The sequence below is a fragment of the Kryptolebias marmoratus genome, linkage group LG11 (genome assembly GCF_001649575.2).
Source record: "Kryptolebias marmoratus isolate JLee-2015 linkage group LG11, ASM164957v2, whole genome shotgun sequence".
Lineage (NCBI taxonomy): Eukaryota > Metazoa > Chordata > Actinopteri > Cyprinodontiformes > Rivulidae > Kryptolebias > Kryptolebias marmoratus.
In genome coordinates, this window is record NC_051440.1 from 6,738,067 (window position 1) to 6,760,314 (window position 22,248).

Consider the following 22,248-nt stretch of genomic DNA (forward strand, 5'->3'; position numbering starts at 1 on the left):
TAGCTTACAAGAAATAACAGAGCCTGCTCTGAGCTTAACTGTTGGGATCGTCTGTTGCAAAGTTCTGTCACATCATACACCATCTTACCCGATGTCTGTTCAGATACTATCAATGTAATGCTTTAAGCTCCTCTTTCTCCATCTTTCCTCCATTCTTTATCTGTTTGACTTTGTGTACAAGAATGGGAGCTTACTCAGCCCTTCAACACGCAAACAAATCTTGTTTTACAGTTACGGCCTCTGTTTTCCCCCCCTTTGCCCCCATTATTGGAGTTGTACCATCACCCAGTCTTTTCACATGGAGATATGGTGAAATAATTGAATCAACTCCCGCTGCTAGGTTTGTGCTGCTCACACTGCACTCCAGACTGAGTGAAAAATAAAGAGGAGAGGAGAGCCTCTCCCCTCCCCTCTCCCAGTCTCTCATCACATACCGCAGCTCCTCCCTCCACCTTGCTCTTCTCCCGGTCGGCTGCCTTCCTCCGTCTCTTTTCCTCCGAGTCTCCATCCCTCTTTCCCTCCTTCTCCCTCAATCTTTTCAGCCAATGCTGAGGCAAACAGCGGATACAACATCCCTGCGGTTCTACGTGTGAACTGCATGTGTCAGTGTGTGCAAACGTGTTTCTTCGCAGCTGATGGGAAGGACTCGTGAAGTGCTCTGGACTGGATATCAGATCCCCATCCTTGTGCATACTTATCACATTTTCTAACATCCCTCCAACATCCCCCGTTGAGAGAATCTCATCTTCCTCCTCTTGGGGCAGCATCTCAATGGCATCTTCAATTCTTTCCCCTGAATATTGGATTTAATGAGCAGGCACTGTGAATGGAAACAAGCAATTTCTGGATTTCCTTCATTACAGCTCTGGTAAGGATGCCTTTCTCTTTCTCTCACCTTCTCTCTCCCTCTCTCTCTTCCTCTCTCTCTCTGTCTCTCCATATATGTCTGCTTCTCTTGCACTTCCAACCTGATTCACTCCTCATAACAAGTTCACAGGTGAGTACAGTACACACCATCAAATGAAGAAGCAGTCAAATGAAGCAGAGCAGGCTATTTAAAGTAGGACATACAATGAAAGGGGGTAGAAAAGTATATGTGGGCTGGATGGAGAGTGTGGGGAACAGTGCTGTGTGCCGACATCAGCAGTGTTGGTCCTGTTGTCAAAGGCTGGGGAGAAAAATGCTCTACTTGGGGCTTGCTATTGATCTGCAGTTATTTTCAGCTCCAGTCACAGACAACTTTGCCTGGTCTATCTATCTGTGAGTGTTGTATTCGTTTTGGCTGCGTGAATGCTGACAGGGTCCTACTTTGTCATAATAAGGAGGTACATTCTGATAGGTGGGTGTGCAAATGAGGTTTGTGTACTCTTTCTTTGCTCAAAGCTGTGGAAAAATACCTGACTTTATATTTGTGCACCTTGTCAATGATGCAGCAAGGTGGGACGTGGGTTTCTTTATTAGGCAATACACCATATAGACAAAAATATTTGGCCACACCTGACCATTACACCATCAGAGCATCTATATGGAGTTGGCCCCTCTTTTGCAGCTAAGGCACTTTCCATTCTTCTTGCAAGGCATTTTGCAGGATTTGGGAGTGTTTCTGTGTGAATTTGTGGCTTTTCATTTTGTAGAGCATTTAGGAGGTCAGGCAGTGATGTTGGACAAGAAGGTCTAACTCTGAATCTCTGTTCCAGTTTGTACCAAAGGGGCTCAATGGGGTTGAGGTCATCTGTGTCCCCATCTCATACCATGTCTCTATAGTCCTTGCTTTGTTCACTGGGGCATTCATGTTGAAATATTAAAGGATCGTCTCCAAAGTGTTGCCATGAAGTTGGGAACATATAATTGTCCAAAATGTCTATGCTGAAGCATTAAGATACCCTATCACTGGAGATGAGCCAAAACTGTGACTGAAACACCTGAAATATACAATTATGAGGCGTGTCCAAATGTGTTTTTGTAACTACCCATAGTTATTCTTCAAGAGGATTTTCTTGGCTTGAGTTGGGATGCACAACTTAATTTTGACAACAATCTTTGTAATACCATTTTAGGTGTTGGTTAGAGATGCTTGGTATTTCTTTACTTTTTAAAAAAATCTAACTTAGTGTATTTTTGTCCTGGTTATAAGACATTAATATCAATTACACATTGATAAATATACGTGGATTTCCCTTATATATTTGCTGTTAGTTCTTTTATTGTGTGGGCTGGAACCAAGAGCAAAATTGACATTGCTATTTTGGCTATTTTCTCTTCCACATTCTAGATTGGCTTCTTTCCTTTTATCTTTTCTGCTGTCTTGTTAGTTTCTGTTCATCTTTCACTCTTGTCTTTATGAGCTCTACAGGGAGAGGAGGGATTGTTAGAGGAAAGAAATGAGAGTTCTTGGTATCTAAGAAAGAGGCAAAGTGAGGAAGGCGTGTTCATGTGTGCAAATGGGTGTGTGTGTGTGTGGGGAGCAATGACTGGTAATGGAAGGTAGAGAACAAAGCTCTGAAAATATACCAACGACAGATTGACAGGGAGGCTGGAGACAGTATTGGGAATGAGAAGAGAGTGTGTGGCTAATACTGCTCAGAAAGAGCTTTTAGACGGCCAAACCTCTTCTGATGCTCAGGCTTTTGGCAGCAGGTCAGTTTACACACACACGCACACACACACACACATCCAGGCACTCTCCAAGGAAAAATATGCAATAGATTGCCCAGGACCTGCATCTTGCACCTAACTACTGGCTGCATTTCCTGCAAGGGACATCAATATTTATCACATTTTCCATTTCAGAGAAGAAACCACAAAAACACCAAGAGAGGGGAAAATAATAAAAGATAAATCAAATTACCCCACCTTGGGTAGGCCCTCTGCTACCATTTCATTTATAATTGCTTCCCAGCACATAGCCAATTTAGGCTGATACTTCTGCATATTAAAATACAGGTGCAGCACAGAGACTTGTGTTTTCACTGATTGAATGGGAGTTATATTTGCAATGGAAATGACAAGTACAAAACATATAGACAGTGGCTTTTGTGTTAAACTTTTTAGTCCAAATAACAAATCATTTATTATATGATCATGAAATGTATAAACCAGACCATGTTGGATACCACTTACCTGTCATACAGGGTTCCTCAAGGTTCTGTTTTAGAGTCAGTCCTGTTGTATAAACATTTTCATGGACAGATTATTAATAAATTTAATACCATCTCCTAACATTTTTTACAGACACCATTCAGCTGTATTGCTCTTTTAAGGTCTTCAAACTGTCAGACTTAGTTGAGTGCATGTCATAAATTAAGACTTGGTTGAAGTACCTTTAATTAAACTCTTAAAATGTCTTATCATTTCCTGAAAAGTATGGTTCTTCAGATCACACATACAAAATGGCCATTTAGACTCATCTGTTAAGTCAAGCCTAAAGACCTTAGGTGTCGTTTTTGACGAAGTCACAAAAAACAGCTGGTTTAAAATATTAGTTTTTTCTTATTCTTGTGAAAAGACTAGGAAAATTAGAAATAGTTATCCAAGTTTTAATTTCTTTCATTTAGAATATTATGAAACACTTTTGACTTTTCTTTCAAAAAACCTTGATTGTCTGCAGTTGGTGCAAAACTCTCTAGCAAGGCTCAAAACTGGAACTAATAAAAGAAAACATATGACTCCTGTCTTATTGTCTCTGTGTTCATTTTAGAATCTGTTTAAACATGCTGGTGTTGATTTTTAGGACTCTGTATGCCAGGATATTTTGAGTTTTTTTTTCTTCTTCTTCTTCCTTTTACTCTGGTTTAAGCACCACATTTCTGACCAACTGATGCTTTATATTTCATCTCGGACCCTCAAGTTGTCTAAAACTCAGGCGAATTGCTCCTTTCAAACAGTCACACCTTGACTGTGAAAGGACCTTCTTTTGTGTTTTGCTGCTACATATTGTGAGACAACTCAACTTAAAAAAATGGTATTAACTGTTACACTCATTGTTTGTCTGTTAGCAAAACATTTCATGAACCACTGGCGGATTTTATTGAAAGGCTCAGAAAGTAATTACTGGATGTACATCTACAACTTATTTACTGGTAAAACTGTTAGCTGAAGATGCCCCTCTGCTAGAATATCTCAGACAGAAATGGATCTTTGGTTTTTAAACTAAGCATATATCTAATTTTACTAATTGAAGCTTTCATTTTGGTTTCATTGAAAATGAAATAACAATAAAGATACGATACAACCCTAGTAAATTCAAAGCAGATTAATTGCATTTCGAGTCAACAATAGTCTGCTAATTGACTGCTTTATTAGTTCATTTTTAACTCTACATCTCCCTTCTTTTCCTTTCATACACACATGCAGCATTTGGCTAGCAGGAGTCCTTTTTTTGCCCTGCTTGGCTGCAGTAAAAGCTTGTCATGCAGTAGATGACTTGCATCCAAGAGTGACTCACGCTGCCCATGAATGTACTTTCCTCTCACAGCTAAGAAGCACTGATACCACCCATCACCAAATGAGAAATTAACAACTCATTTTTTATCCCCCCCTCAACTTCCAAGGCCGCTATTCTCAGGGCTATTATAGCGAATAATGGTTATTACCGATGTGGTTTCATGATTTACCATGATGCATGAAATGAAGTTGGCAAATTAGTTACAGCAATTGACAGCTAATGGTGTCCATAGTGGTGTGCTGCTGATGAAAAGAAAAGTTCTGGGGGATTTGAGCTTCATATTCCCGTTTACTCTTTGGCTAGACGCAATTTGTCACACAAGAATAATAGGGGAAAAAAAAACAAAACTCCAGGCCTTGTTTTTCAGGGGACTGAATTACAGTCATCATAGATTTAGTTAAACCCACTTACTTAGCAGCTTAAAATGTGAAAGACAAGCTATGGGGTTTGAAATTAGATACATTTCCTAAAGTATTGTGAACTTCACAATGGCAGAACTGAAATAAAATACTTTGGACTCATTGGGTAAATATAAGCTAATAGCCACTTTTTGGAACCACTTTTGTTTTTAAATAAAAACTTTGTGGTGATGTGCTGTTGAACATCAGCTATAACTACAGTGTTAAAAATCTTCAAATCAGCTCATTTAACATGAAAACCCCCAAAACAAAACAAAACTGTTACTAAAGGCTGGTCAGAGTGACTTTTTTTTTATGAGCAGTCTGGAGACGTAGTAGAAAATGTGGGTCTGATTTCAATATAGAATTTTTTAAAAATGTTTTTCTTGTTAAAGGACTTGTTGAAATTCATTCATTCATTTCTTTGCTGTAGAGTTCCCCTGATAAAACTTATAATTCAAAAACTATTTAAAGGGCATAAGTTTTATCATAAAAAGCCAAAAGATTTATTTTTGTATTAGACTTGGCTTGCTTTATCCTGATCCTTCTTGTGCTGAAAAAGTTAATTATTTAGAAGAAATTATAAAAATGTCAAAGAAAAAATTAGCTACCACTGTTTCAGGAGAACCTCTAGCTATAATCAAAATTTTCTTTGTATTTCAATGTATTGTTATTGCTATCAAGTGTTGCAATATAAGTAAGTCAGTGCTTTTGTTGGAGTTTGTGCTTCTTGTTTTAACAGACATACATTTTTCAAATGAGGTATGACACAAAAGGAAGAAATGTAACGTAAGGAAACAAATACCGTATGTAAAATAATATCTGGAGGTGTGTAGGAGGAGTCTAAAATGACCTGAGGTCAAAAATCTTTAGCAGTTTGAGTAAAGAATATTATAGCTCAGTGACCAGTGCCACAGTCTTCTAATCCTGAGGTTGCGGGTTTAAGCCCAGGTTGCGTCAGGAAGGGCATCCGGCTTAAAACAATTCCCAAATCTTTCATGCATGTTCGCTCACTGTGGCGACCCCCACAGAAGGGAGCAGCTAAAAGAACAACAACAATTATTGTATGTGTGTGTGTGTACTTCTCATCACATTTATGATAGACAGTTGTTTGCTGATCAGCTGAGACTGTCAGATGTTTGATGTTTCTAACATACACTTATTCTTCTTATCTGGCTCACACAGATATCCTCTTTCATAAGAAAAATGCACATTATTTTTGATTATGTAGTCACTCAGTTTTTACTGCCTTATAGTTGTTACCAAATTCACAGATCCTAGCTGATCAACAGAAGGATACAATCAACACCTACTTTGCAGGCAATCATGCGTGTCAACACTGACTTGGGTTTGCTGGGTTAATTGTGACAAATTAAACAACTGTCTCATGCAAAAGTGACAAGGTGTAACTTTTCTTGACGTTAGTTGTCCCTCAAATTGTTAAGATATTTGCTGAAAACAAAACGCTCTTTAATGAGCACCACACTGGATTGAGGATAGATCAACTGTGAATCATGTGAACCCCTACCAGATTCTTTAAACTGCTTTCTACTGCAGATAAGACACTGATTAACCAGGAGTACACCACAAAAAAGAGGAATTTATCTAGACAACGAAGAATATTATATGCATAAAGTCTGTAGTGTACCAACAGACAAAAAGTGATGTCAAAATGAAACATTTTAGGAAAAACTGTTCACACACACACACAAAAAAAAATCGACACAAAGGCCAATGCTATGAGTCACAATTTTAATAAAAGCAATATTGATCTGCACCAACATGTTAATGGATTTTGTGAAAAATTGCTTTTGTGTTATTTGTCTTTTAAATTTTTATGACGTTTTGCTTTGTGAAAAAGAAGAAGGCAGTGATCACGCTGCTCCTGCTTTCATGAAGGAAACAAAAATGTTTTGCATGACATGTTTGTTAATTTTACCTGCAGTCATAGCAGCGTTATAGAGTTGCTTTTTCTGAAGTGATTATTACAAATCATTTTTTTTATTTCTATCTTTCATAAAAAAAAAAAATCCAGGTTCTAGACATGTATTTTTTTATGAATGTCAAAAAAAAGCAAGCTAGTTTTTGAATACATTTGCACCGCTTCTACAATTTCATTATTGAAATTCATAAAATCTTTTATTCTGCCTCCAAAGTATTGATCTGAAATGTGATGTATTGAAGCTGGGGTTCAGAGTTTTGGTTTAAAATTCAGTCATAAAAGGTGGCAGGTGATATAAATTCCTTCAAGAAACGCAAGGCCTTCAATTTTGTTTTGTCTGTTCACAAGACTCTTCAACTGAAATGCTTTATTTAAATAAAATGAAGAGGTCTTCCTCATCACCCTGCCACCCCCCTCACATTTAGCAACACATGAACTTCACATGTGGAAATCACATGTTTACACCTGGGAAAACATGTTCGATTAGGATCCAAACACGTTTTACTCATGTTTTGTAAGCGATTTGGAACATGTTTAACATGATGTGATCACACATGGTCACACAGTTTTCTATATGGGAGTACATGTGAAAAACATGGTACAGGATATCTGTTTTTTCTGTAAGGCCTGAAGAAACAGATAACTGTGTTCCTTCTGTTTTTTTTTTTAAACAGTTGATTACAAATTTAACATTTTTTGTAATGGTTGAACTTTTTTTTATCATGTTATGCCAGTTTTTACTAAACTTCAAACAACCCTAAAGAATTTAATTTGTGCCTGTGTTTAGGATTTATGAAGCAAGATTATATTTTCTGCTGTATCTTGGGTTAAAGACATTACCTAGTAATTATCTAGTTCTTTGTAAAGTGTAAGAAAACATTTTTTCCTTTCCATGCCAATTTTTTTGTTTGGGTTTTCTGTCTGGGTCACCAAATGTAAATGCCATAAATTGATTTTTTTTTTCTTTTTGAATAATTCAAGAACAGCTTTTAGCTTGTGTATTAGGATGCTTTACTAGGCTAACGCTGTGGTGAATGTCGTCTGAGGAAAAGATTCACCCCTCTGTGACCCTTGTTGTTGTACAAAATCATATAAATATGCTTCTCCAGTTGCCCCAGTTTCCATTTGGGACACAGTGCCAATGTGAAAAATTCAAATCAAATGTCACAGAGGCATTCTTTTTTCATAATAAAAAAAATAACAGGAAAAGATTGTGAATCTGAATTAATTAGTTCATCTGTTCTAACACCATCAATAAAGTATCAGTAGTTTGGTCCATCCATGCAGCATGTGGGTCGTCTCTGATGCAACAGTTCAGATTTAAGGCAACTGCACTGCAGTATTTTCTGAATTGCAATGAGTGGCCTATACCACCGAACACATGCTGAGTGAGATAAGTATGGAAATGTCAAACTCAGCCTGAGAAGTTAGATTAGTCTTGCTTAAGCTATAGCCCAGAATCCAGAGTTTGGTTTAGGTGTGAGAGCATTCAAAGATGCTCTCTGGTGCTAACCTCATTTTTGAGGGCATGACTTTTACACAAACATGGACACCTGTCACTGTGAAAGCCTATATCATTTTACATTATTTTTAAGTCATTAAATAAAACTCTCTATATTCAAAAAAGGTTAGAACTCTGGCAATATGTTCAGTGTACAAGTGTACAGAAGAGTTCTTTGTAATGCAATTTGGCTTGTAGACTTCAGAAAAGTCATCATAAATTGTCTAACAACCAGCATTCACATATAGTTAGTAAAACATAAATGATTTTTTTTTCTTTTTATAAATAAGGTCTGTTTAGGGATATGAAAGCTCAAAAGAAAAACAATAGGAATGCCAAAGAAAAAGCTAATTTGCCGTACAATATTAGACTTTTTTAATTTAAGTTTTATGTATTTTTGTTATGTTATTTTGTCATTTTTGTTTTTCAAGCGTTGACCCAGATACCAAAGTATGTACTAAGCTGTGACTTTGGCACGTAATTACACTCCTACATTTTATAGGACTTTACTGTCAGTACTGTTACCTTGAACACTACCACAGTCAACAATGGGTCCCAGTACGGTTTGAGGAATTAAGTGAGTACCTAAAACAATTTCATTATAAAAACGCCTTTAATGCAAAATGACAGAGAAACAGAACACACAGACATGCGCAAAAATATTATCACCAGTTTGCCTTCAGCAAACAAAAATGAAGTGAAAAATTAGTGAAAAGGTTTAAAACATGCCAAAAGTGTTGCACAATTTTAAACACATTGAAAACAAAAACTGTAAAATGAAAAATAAGATAACCTGATCAAAAAAAAAAAAGTTAATTGACAACTTGAACAAACTGTAGATGAATGCAAAATAAATCACGGGGCTCTGTGCATGTATATTTATGCACTGTTTAGCAACATGTTTCTGGAGTAAATTAGGTTTTGTTTTACCAACACTGGCACATGTAAAAACAAAACAAAACAAATTCTTAGTTTCCCACATCTTTATTTCACGTATAAAGGCCATGTGGTATAATATCTTAGCTGAGATGATAAATCTCTGTATTACCAAAGTAATGCAGTGTTAAATATTTCCCGTAGAAAATATACATAAGGTTTTGAATTGTCAGGGACAAGTAGTTAAAGCCCAAAAGTGATCATACATTCATTGTCATGTATTTCTGTATTTGCACCAATATTTTCTATCTGACAGCAGCAGGGATTGTTTAGAATGGCCTTGTAGCTCAAATGTACTGCAGTTAAGAAAAAGAAGTGTCAATGCAAATATTTTTTTCATTCCAAAGTGATGCAATGCATAATCCACAATTTATCATTGGCTCAAAACTGCTATGAATTTTTTACGTTTGACTTGTTTCAGAAAGTCAAACATTCCCTTTTCTCACGCTGTTCTGAGTAGCTTATGGCTTGGCTCTCCTGTCAAGAAATCTACCTTCTTCTCCAAAGCGAGAGCACTACACAGGTACTTCACAAAATCCCCACTTCAAAGATGCTAAAATATGCCTTTAAACCTTAATCTTGGTGCACATGCACAACGAAAAGCTCGTCAAAACTTAGAAATCTCAAGGCATAAAGCCAGAACAACATAGACAAATGTGTTTGCAACTATGACAGGATGACCAGGCTTAATGTTGTTATGAATAATCCAATTTGCTCTTCCTAATGAAGTCTGGCCTGCATTTATAAAAAAACATGTCTTGTACACAGTAATTACTGGAACACAACACATTGCTCCTTTTGTTGATCAGAATGTAGAGACTGTTTCTTGTAAAGGTACTCTGATTCACGTCCGTTTATGCTTCATGTGCTTTATATACACCTAGGAAAATGGAGGCACATAAGCCAGCACTGCTTGTATTCATTAGAATCACAGGGAGAAGCAAGCCTTAGCTCTCTTGCTTTTATGTCACACAGTTTTTGATGCTAAACCACGACTGATTGAGACTGCCCCACTGAGAATGCTTCTTAGTAGTGGATATGCATGCATTAAATTAGATACCTGAAGGAAACATCTGGAATTTTGAATTAGTCTTTTTTCAGTGTTGCTTCCAAAATCTTACCTTACATTCTGTTTTGAGACCCAAAATATTCTCTTTGGTTGGACACATTTGTGCTGTGGCACCCACTAAATTGGATAAATCTTGGTAACACATGGAAACACATGTTCAGATGCTCCTTGGCTTTTGCAAATGATGAGTTGAGAAGAGACAGATGAGTTAATGATAAGAGATTGTTTGAGGTTCTGTGGTGTTAGAACTGCCTGTATATTTTCTGTCAATGTGTGTTTTTGTGTGGGCATTTAACACTGCAACCAGTAGCTTGTGTAATGGTGAATATTTGTGGTTTATGCTGCTTAGTAAACACTATGCTTAGGGCAAATTAAGTAATTTTTTTCTTTATTGTTTTAAGCATTTTAGTGAGTTTGATGCAGAGTTTAGGCCCCATCCTGTTACACTCTTTGTAACCTACATGACCTACTACACGCCTAGTACTTGCCAATTGTCCTTGGTGTTTTCCACTTCCCCAAGATACTCTCCTTCCCCCTCACCATTCTCTATACATCAGCACCATTTTTCCACAGTGATCCTACAACGTACATCTGAGATTGCACCACATCCCGGGCTCAGTCTTGGCATTACTATTTCAGATCATGGTGGGATGCAGCTGCATTCTAGATCATTCCACGTCATCAGTTTCAGCCTTGCTGTGGAAGAGGAAACACTTTTCAGCAGTATGGAAGGATGCAGGTGAAGGAGTTTTCTGTGCAAAACCTCAACCACCACCCTTTTTCTTTTTTCACCAAGCAGGCCCGACAATGAGAACAACTGCTTTTTGCTTTGCATCCAAAAGTCGAATCAAGGAAGCTGAGCGTGACACAGTATTTATTGGCACATGGAGAGTGTGGATCAACTGTTGAAGCCATGTGGTGAGAGCATGATGCAATCCAATTGGTTGGATGCAATATGTGAAGCAGCTGTGCCACGAAGAGAATACACTGACACCACAATCCTCCATGCTCCATCAAGGACCTGACACAGTGCCAACACAACAACAAACTACCATGACCTTGCTACAGAAGTTTGAGGCATGCTCAAAAATAAATCCTGGATCTCACTGGGCTGCGACTGTTGGAGTCTTGTTGGACACTCACTGTTGTGAAAAAATAGGCAAAGTTCACATTTCCGTTTCACTGAATTTTAAATGTTTGTGCCACGTGGCCACATTTGCACAACCAGTTTTAATTAAAGCCTATTTTCGTATGCATAGCTTGCAAAACTGTATTTTAGGCCATGGACATTGTTATCTGCTTTGTAACTGCCCCCAAGTCTATGATATAACTATTTGGAGTACACTTTTGAAATGAAGATAGGCAGATTTGAACACTATTTATCATTGGTGTGGCTACACCTTTACATGTAGAGTTCTAGCCTTGGATGTTTTTTTTTGTCATAAAGAGTTCCTGTGCAGCTTTATCAAAATATAGCTCTTTCACTCTAGAATTATGGAAAATATTTGAGAAGGGTTTGAAATGCCCTCATTTACTTTGCAACCATTTTAAGAGAAAATGTAATGCACAAATTCAAATGGCAAAAATGTGAGCTGCTGCAATTCACACAAGGAAATTGAGAACCCTGAGATCATTTCAAGACATTTTTGAAGACATCCTCACAAATGATGTCCGCCAACTAGTCTCCAACAGTTGTAGCTAAGTGAGACACTGAAAGAAACAGTCTGAAATGGACAAGCACATTCATGAACATGAGAAATAAATACATATTTAAATATGCTGTAGTTTGCAGGATTGCTATCCATGCTAAATAGGAGCCCACTGCATTTTTAAGTCACCTGAAAACCTCCCCAAGACCCCGTAAAAGCCCTCCATCTGGCTGATTTTTTTTTAACATCATAGGGAGCATAAACCAGGCCTTAGCAGGAATCAGCACTCATTTTTAGTTTTAAATGATGTGGCTAAACTCAAAAAGTAATTTCTCAAATCAAAACATTCATTTGAGACCTCCTCCTGTGTTTGGAAACATGGTGTCCCCAAATCCAATGTCAATAAATGGTTCAAGTTTTTTTTCACCAGCTTCACTAGTTATACACTTAGCTTTCTGTCAGATTAAGGCAAGCAGATACCATCTGTTGGCAGAATTTATGTGACTCTCTTCATCTTAAATGTCAATGAATCAGCATGTTGATGCCTTGCATAGAGCCAGAATTAAAATACTGACTTCTTGGATTACTTTTTGAATGTTGAAATTAATCCTACCCTATCCACATGCGCTCACAGTTGGGGGTAAGCAAAAAAAAAACAGAAATAAAACAACATGTATTTAAGAACTCTCCTTCATTCCTCTCTTTCTCTCTCTCTCTCTCTCTCTCTCTCTCTGAGTGTGTGTTATTTTTGTGCACAGGAAACACACTTCTTTAGAAATTCTGCTCCATGACTAATATCTCAAAAGCTGTAACACTCACAGCTTGCTTGGAAACATTTCAAGAAAAGATATGATTAAACCATTAAAACAGTATTTATTTGTTTTTAGATAAAATTCAGGCTCAAAGGAGATAAATTGTTGCATAAGCACAGCTGGGTGAGAGGTGTCTATTCCGAGAGCTTCCTTCCTGGACCCTTTCCCAGTCCTGACTGTACTGAAGTCTCCACTATGATCAGTGTCAAAAAAAGAGAGAAAACACAGGCTAAAGCAAGCTGCCAATACCTCAAAATATCATGGGTGATGCTCACAGAACTCTGTTTTTGCCTCAGCACGTCAGGAGAAAGCTCCACCTGAATGAATGCTGCATGTAGCATTTAAAACAAAATCAAGAATTTAACACACAAGACTGATCAATCTGGTCGCATTTTTATGCTAAGGGTAAAGAACGAAACAAAAACGGCATCACATGATGTTTTTATTACATTAGAATGAGCCTTATGTACGAACAAATACATGTGTCCTCTTCGTCACATGCTGCATTTGTACTCACACTTATTCAACAGTAGTGAACTTTTTTGTGACAAAAGAAGCTTCTCTGAAGCTGGGGACACACTACACAACTTTTAGGGTCTTTAAAGATTTTGAAAAGACTGGGAGTACACACTAACAGACTGGTTCCAGCAGATTTTTGTATGACAAATGATAGACTGGGGATCACCTGATGAGGGATGTTGAACCAACTAAAGCCAACTGAACCCATCAAACTCCCACACACTGTTGTGAAAGTGACAATTTAAAGGGTAAACAATTGGCTCACTGCTGCTGTTGTCTGCGCAGCCATCTACTTTTCCACTGGCTGTTGGCAACATGTGTTTGGAGTTGGGTCAATATTCAGTTCACACTACCCAATTACCTCCAGATTCAGCTCCAGAAATTCAAATGTTTGATTAACTGCACGTGAGGTCAGGTCAGCTCTGTTTCCCTCACGCACTTGCAGATTTTGCAACTTTACCACTCTTAAAGAAGTGCTTTTGTGCCAATTAGCCGTGCTGACTGGCCCTAACTAGTGCAGACTGGTTTAGTCTCTGGCAAACTGGGGATTGTAGGAAAAAGCAGACCAAGAATCATGTACACTCTCTTAAGCTTTACACAACTAAAAGGGGATGATAAAGTGGAGTTATTTAGATTGTTGTAACCATGAAAACTCCACTGGTAGATAATACGTCATTACACACACTGGACCTGACCTAAATTTTAAAAACAGGAGACCAGAATAAACTCCTGATTTATTTTTCTCAAACATTTGAGTATTTAGATACAGTTATAATTTCTTGCTTTTTTTAATTCTACAGGGAGCCCTGAGTGGGATCTTGGTTCAGCCGTCAAGCACCCAGTGTGTATCAAGCATGACCTGCTCGAGGGACAGTGGCAGGTGGGAAGTTTGGGGCGGTGCGCCTGTCAAACTGTAATGCAGATGTCCTGAGGCAAGTTCAGGGAGGACAGAAACCTCCCATGGAGAAGCAGAGCAAAAGCTTGCTTGATCTTGATTTTTACTGTGAATGTAGACCATGGTGTGTGGTAGAATGGAGATAAATGCAGGTGAGAAGACAGCAGGTTCTGAATCAAAACTGAGTGTAATAATAAAGCAGGTAGGTGTCCAACAATGGAATGACAAGAAAGAAAAGGGATTCACTGGAGGTGACAAAGGACTGAGGTAAACCAGAGGTTATTTGAAATTAGAAGGATGATTGGTAAGTGCAGACATGAAGGTTGATTAGAGATACAGAGCAGGTGGCAAAATAAGGAGCTAAAACAAGAGTGACTGGGGGCATCAAGAGGGTATGGCAGGAACTTCAGAATAAATTGTAACTGAATATCCCAAACTGCATAACTCGTATTGAAACAACAACAACAAAAAAACCTAAATATGATACTCACTACTCTTCTGACTTCTTGAGTTTTAAGTAGCTGTCAGAAAAGTTACCACAGGGATAACTGGCTTGTGACAGGTGGTTAAGCATTCATAGCAACATCATGTTTTGATTCTTTGACTGTGCCCTTTTTCTCATTGTGAACCAGAATTCACAAAGTATTGTTCACTCATTAATAAGAAATGTGAGCTGTGTTAAGATTATCATGAAACAGGTTAGTTTTACCCTCTTGATGATGTGTTATTGCAGTAGTAATCTTGTTCATATGAGAGGAACTCCAAGTGGGGAGCCAATGGGGCAAAACAATGGGATTAAGACTGAAAGCCTCTAGATCAGAATCCCACCTTGACATATGCCAAAGGACCACAAATCTTTGATTGGGTTTGGATAAACAGCTCCAATCGGTGCAGAGAGGTGCTTGTGCCCTCTTCCAGTGCATGTTTGTGGAACATGTGGTGCTAAATCACTTGCAGACAGCCTGATTCTGTCACACTTTGTCAGGGTTTTGTGTGAAGCATAGCTAATACCTCCAATCCACTGAAAGTCAACCCTCAGTCAAAGTTTTTTGTTGTGCAGTCATTCAAAACATCCAGATACAGTGTTTAGTTTTCCTGCCAGTTATCTGGTGGTGTACCAGGTTATCTAGCCACAGGTAAAATAAATCATACGTAAGCGCAGAGGAAGCTATCATGTCACACTTTGCACGCTGTGTTGAAGTAAATACAGACGGTGCAAGTGTTAGCATTGTGTGTGTTTTGTTGATTTTGAAGTTGCTGTCCAGTCAGGTCAGCGGTACATCCAAATGGTAAACGATAAAAGTCGACGGAAAAGGAAAGGAGTGCAAATGTTAGTGATGACCCTTTTTTGGAGTTGTGGCTTCTACCTCCGTTCAGAGGCATGTGTGGATGCAGAGTCAGAGCCAAGCCAAGAGTGGTGGGACTTTGACAGGAGGGACCTCCTTTCTATCATTCAACATAAAAGTCGGATGAAATGCGACATGAACAGATATGTCACGCTCACACTGCCAGGAAAAAATCCGATATGTGTCGCATAGAGGCAAAAAAATCGGAATTGGCTCGCATTTGCCTGCAGTGTGAACGTAGCCTTAGTGTTGGATGTGGAGTTTGTTAGGTAACATCCAGGTAATATGTGGAGTTTTTTGTAATATTGCTTGGCTCCTGATCATATAAAACAAAAATAAGTCACATTTAAAGGTGTAAAAATTGTAAGAGAAAATATGTTCCCCTAAACCTCCTAAATGTAAAAAAAAAAAGAAAAAAATCCTAGTTATAATGTCTTTTTAGTGCTGGAAATACTTCTTACTAAGTTTAACTTTTTAGGTGCTCTTCATCTACTACTGTCCCAGATGCTAATACATCTCACTTGAACAAATGTAGATGAATAATGAAGGTGGTTTCTTCTGTGGCAGTTTCTCCATAAATGATTTCGGAAAAGTGTAAGTTTGGCTTACGCAGGCTGCCTTACTGTGCTCTTAGTTTTGTTGAGAACAATAAAGATACACGGACTCACCCAGTTTCAACTTTTTAAAAGCATTATTTGTCCTTCATCTTTTGAAAAATTTGATCTTCACATTTATATTCAGGATTCGTTTAGGTCAGCTATAAACAGATCTACTTTTTTGTTTGATGGTTAGTTTTCACACCATATATTCCAAAGAAGACGGCTAAACATAGTTTTTGACAAGTCTAGACAGGACTGTCATTTCCACTTCAGCAGTAATTTCACAACAGACTCTCTTCTTTTGGAGGAGACTCTGGAGAGATCTGCTTGATAGTTTATGCAGTTTGTAGCTGTAGTTTGTAGTTGCTGAGATACAATAAAAGTAGGCTCTTTCACCGACAGTAGTCTTGTTTAGATTCAGGACATGTATGTGTGAAGTACATTTATCCCAGACAGTTTACACAGCGCTTTGTAATGTGCAATATGCTTCATTTGTGTCTGCTTCTGCCAATACTAAAAACGTGCGGCTGCGCGTCACAGCACATGGTGGTAACACGTGTTTGTAAATGAGTGTCATCACCACCTGGGACAAGTGATCTACATGGCATGATGTCAGCGCTGCACTCTTCACCTGCTTCAGCTGGGAGCAAAGGCTGTCAGGAGTGGCAGGAAGGGGATTTAGATGAGGGATGTTTCATGGAGTGGAAGGCTCTGTGCTGCAGTCTTCAGTTTTAATGACCTCAGTTGGGCCAGGCTCAGGTGAGCTTCCTACACTTAAGCCAAATTGGGAAATAAAGACCCTCAGAGCAGCAATCCAAATGCTGAACTCGCAATGACTGAAGAATAATGTTGTAGACAAGTAAAGTAAAATATGCCTTCTTTTACAATAGTCTAATCAAGATCTTTTTGTCCCCAACACCAATTAGCCATATAAAAGCAATTAACAGCCAATAACAAGACTCACATCATTGCATTATTGTTGTTATTTTTTTACAGCAAAGACTTGCATTTACCAACACAAGTCCTGTAAAGTTATTAAAATCAGTGGCATCATGTGCTTGGAAGCTCAGAAGCTCTACATTACAGTAACCAAAACCCAAGTTCATGTTCTACCTCATGTTGCTGTTTTTAATCAAGAAAAAAACATATCAGGTGATTGTGTACTTTTCATGCATTTCAGGTAGTGCTGTGTTGTTTATATACTTATGAGAGGAAAGAACTGTGGCTCCAACATCACCAAAAAGCAACATAAATCTATTTTCTTTCCACCATATCAATGGGTTTGTCAGCGGTAAATTCAGTCACTAGTTCTGCAGTTTTTTTTTGACTTATCGCTCTTCTGTGAAATGTTATCTTTTCTTTTTAGGGTTTTCCCTGAAGTGTGTTCCTTAACCCTGTTAGCTGCTTTGTTTTCTTAACCTTTTTTAGATTTAGCTTTAGGAGCTAGATGGGTAAAATCAATGCACTTAGCCCAGTGTTTAGATTTTAAATGACTAATTAAGTTGGTGGTATTGATTGCAAGTCTATCACTTTCACCACGAGAATGATCCAAATTTCAGTTGTTTGCAAGTAGCTATTAAACTGCTCTAGTTTTGTATTTTAAAATGTTTCATATTGCAGACATGTTGGCATGGTACAGCACTATGACTGCCATACGTTGAGGTGCGGCTGATGTGAACCATAAACTGGAGAGAATAGTGGCAGCTACTCAAATTCCAATCAATAAAAAAATACCTCCAGACATCCCTAATACCAGTTACAGTTTCATTCAAAGCAATGACGTAGGTTTGTATTTCAGTTGTGAAAATTAAAAATTTGTTAGTTGTAGATGTATTGGTATCCATTTGTGTTCCTGAAAAAGCAAAAACAAAAACAACAAACAAACAAAAAAGAAACCAAAACCTGTTTAATTGATTTCACAAAACAAACCTTTAAAAGGGGTGGAAGGGTTGGGGGTATTTCAAAGTTGATGTTAAAGAATAGCCACAGCATATTGGTATTCTCTGCAGCTACCTGTTCAGTTCTCAAAACCAAAGCCGACATTTAATTTGCAACCAAAATGAGGTGAACTTTGTGTAAAGCGGGTCATTTTACTGCTGTGATCGAAGTGGCCTCTCTTTGCTCCTAATCCTGCTTGCACTACATGAGAGGTGTGTGTATGTGGGATTGAGTATGGGCAGTACAAATCCTTCTAAGAAAACTACAGTTATAGAGTATCTCATTTTCTTCTTTGCCACGTTTATTTAAATTATATAACATATATTACAACTAAATTATTTAAATAAGGTGTTGATGGGGGATTAGAGCCTATAAAGATGAGTTGAAGCCACTTTTCAATTATAATATCTTGCCTTTGCAATTTTAACCATTTTTTTCTAGTTTAAACAGAATGGAAAGTAATTATCATAGTGGAAGCAATAACTAGCTTTAACCCAGAAAGTGTAGAAAGAGAAGAAAACAGGGAGAAATGTTTTGCAGTAGCTTTCTAGAATAGTGAGGTTGCAATGTTTCTAGGAGAGTTTTGAGTTCCTTTCAGTCACTGAACATAAAATGCTGAACAAGCGTCCAATTGGATTATGGATCCTCAAGTCATATACACATACTCACCTGGCCTTACAGTTTGTTATCACTTCATAGCACAGCAAAATCTTTGCAAAACCAGGACCAGGTGGCTTTGCAAGGATTGGTGACCAGAACACTAGATTTCAGAGCCAGAGGAGGGACTGTCTGAAGGCTTTATATCAGAGTTGTAAAGCACCTGGACATGTAGTGGCAAAAAAAGGTGGACAGATGCTCAATTGGCAGGAACTCAACAAAAGCCAGAGCAGGAGACGTGTCAGCAGACTCTTGCACCTGGAGGAGAGAAATGTCAGCTGAGTCAGGAGCAGCCTGTATACCAGGAGAACAAACATAACTCACAAGCAAGCTTTTGTTTCAGCTTCTCGACGGCGGGCATGAAGAAATCACTCCTCAGACTTTAAGCTTGCTCCAATTTTTCAAAACTAACTTGCCATTTTAACTAGTGTTATTTCAATTAAAGAAGAATGCACTGATAATGCAGTGATTAAAAAGTGAGCTTCCTTTGTATTAAAAAATGAGCCCAACACTACTGAGAGACCAACCACTGGGATTTGGATGACTATCTCAACATGGGACTTCTGCTGATATCTATATTTAAGAACCAGCTAATAGTAGCCCAGTTTAAATCAGATGGTATTAATTTTATGCATTTTTAGTCCACGTCGTGTATTTTTTATTATTATTAATTTTTAGTCCACATCATGTTTGATGTTGTAAAGTTTGATAGGTCATGTCAGTTGGCGTGATTTACCATTACTTTAAAATGTCAGAAATCTCACATTTTGTAAGTGCCTTTAAATTATTTACCAAAGAAACACTGATTAATTGATATCTTTTATTTCATAATGGTGTTTTAGACCTCGTTTTTTAGTACTCTGGAGATTTTTTAAAACAGATAATTGTTTCTTTGTTTATATTTTTCTGACATCCACAATTTCCACAGAAACAACAAACTACCCCTGTGCCACTAAGTAGTCAAAACGTCCACATGGACAACATGCCAAAACACAAAAATAGAAAAATTCTTGTTTTGGGCAAAGATTTTTCCCAAAATATTGTATCTTGTTTATTTATTTTTATATAGTTTCCTCTCAGTTATTAACCATTTTAGCACACAATCTAAGATTAATGGCAACGTAATCAGGACAAAGCAAGACAGGGAAAGAAAAAAAATTAATGTTAAAAACCACTTCATGGTTATTTTTGTTTCTGTGGCACTAAGTAATATTAGGCATGCATAAAGTAGGCTGCAAGGTCATCAAGGTCATTGTTTTTCAAAAGCTTCACATCTGAAGTCTACACAGATCCAAAACTCAAGCTAAATTTAACCCCTAAATAATCACAGAACAGATTTTTTCACATTTGACAAGAATAAAAAAAACGAGCTAAAGAGCCACAATAAGCAGTGACACTATTACAACAATAGACTGTACAATATATCTGCAGTGTCATCCCAGTCGCAATTTACAAATAGAGTTGTATCTTTTTGACTCTTATTCCCCTGTATAAACAGTCCTCCATAGGTTTCGATCTCGCCATTTTGAAATTTAGGTTTCTTTCTGTCATGGATTAGCGGCTGTAAGTTGGACCAAAATGGCAGCGGGCAGTTAGAAGTCTTCTTTAATGACGAACATAGCATTAAGAGCACGACTTCAACACAGCAACAAGACAACTTAGACAACCTAAGGAACTGACACCAGTGACTGAAGGAGGGGAGACTAAATAATCGAGGAGTGATTGGCAAGATTGAAAACAGGTGCAGAAAAGGAGCGAGGCAGCAGGGCCTGGGAGAACAGAAAACCCAACACAGACACCAAAAGTGCAGACTACGACACTTCCCCAGATCTTCTTGTGCTCGCCATTATTCTGACATTTTTTTAAATCACTGGACCTCATTCTGTGATGCAAGGATCTTTGCAAACAGTTTGGATCTGAAATAAAAACAAAGAAGAACATCTGATGGTGTTTGGTTACTCATAACCTCTTAGTGAAATCTTAAAAGTAGAATTCTTGCTGGTAATGTGTGCTGAAACAGAGACATAAGACAAATGTATCATGCTGAACTGTGAATAAAACTGACTTATCCCCTTGAAACTTTTTAAATGTATGTAAACACCACCCTTTGTCAAAAACTAGATTCTGAATAACACGGCAGTACAGATAAAAGACAATAACACGGAGGCATGCTGTGCATTCTGCCATTTTTCTGCACATATTGTTCTTCCATCTGGGGTTTTCTGATAAGATGGAAAGCCAAAAACACAACAACACACACAAACTCACTTTGTTTTTGTATTTACAGCTTTATCTGATGATGTGCAACAATACATTTTATTTTATGAGTCAGAATTGCATATTTTATATTGCTTTTTTGCAGTATATCAATATTTTTTTATATATTTCAATTGATTATCAGGCACTATAGTCTCTTTCACATGTCAGCACACTTATGTTGATTTATTGTTCTAGTAAAATCAGTGGAATAAGGACATAAATCCTAAATGGGCTAGAAGATACCAGCAGTAAGGACTGTTTCAATGGGAGCATTAGGAGTAAAATGAAAAACACTCTTTATGTGATGTCTCTGCTAGTATGTCAATGCAGCCTCAATGTAGTGATCATCTTGTTTGTTTAAAGAATACCGCAAAACTTTGTTGGTTGACTTTAAGCAAAAATGAAAACCAGTTTTTCTTTTAAGATCAATCTATGTTAATTAAACACACTCATAAATTAGCAATAATCCATTCCATGACCTAATGTTCCAAAGATATAAGATACGCTTCTAATCAGGAGATCCTAGCTCTACAAAAGAAGTGTTGTAGTGGAATTATGATTTGTGTGTGTGTGTTTAAATTAATGTTACTAAAAAGGATAAATTGTACTTGACTCGGTTAACACATTTCTTCAGATTAATTTGACATAACAATAATATAACAACAATAATAACAATAACTAATAAATAATAACAATTTATGTTCATGAAAAACTTTGCAATAAACTTGTCTGCGAACAGATGTCACTGGGGCGTTGGGCGATACCTTATACAGTCTCACTGCTTTTTTATTTGCATTAAATAAGCTTCTCCTTTCTGCAGTGGCCCAATTTCCAGAAAAAAGTCATCAAAGTTTCATTTTATCTCACTGGTGCTGCAAACAGATGGAGTGTCTTCCACCACGGGGAGCTAGTTTCACACCTTCAGTGTCTTCCCGTTTCTGTGTACATTATGTTGCTGAAGAGGAGGCACATTTCACTGCTTCTCTGTGCCTCCTAACTGATGACTTACATCAGGCACTTTTTGCCATTTTTAGTTATTTCAACAAGATTGGAGCTGCTAACTGTGTATATTTAGAAAAGACAAATCTGCAGAAGCTAAAAAAAACATATCCAAATAAGGAGTTTCAGTAAATCAAATGCCAGTTCTATTTATTGCTCTTAGGAGTGGCATTAAAAAAAAACTAATTATTAAAATGATTTCAATTGAAATCATGAAATCATTATTTTTAAAAGACACTCACACACACACACACACACACACACACACACACACACACACACACA

General features: G+C 37.6%; 1 protein-coding gene across 1 annotated transcript in view; it reads left to right on the top strand.

Annotated features, from left to right (window-relative positions):
- The first annotated feature begins 468 nt into the window (after window positions 1–468).
- Window positions 469–22,248, top strand: part of lingo1a (leucine rich repeat and Ig domain containing 1a) — a 165,293-nt gene continuing 143,513 nt past the window's right edge. Inside the window, exon 1 of the mRNA XM_017430011.3 lies at window positions 469–868. The gene's annotated coding sequence lies outside the window, so the exon portion shown is untranslated. The remainder of the gene's footprint in view (window positions 869–22,248) is intronic.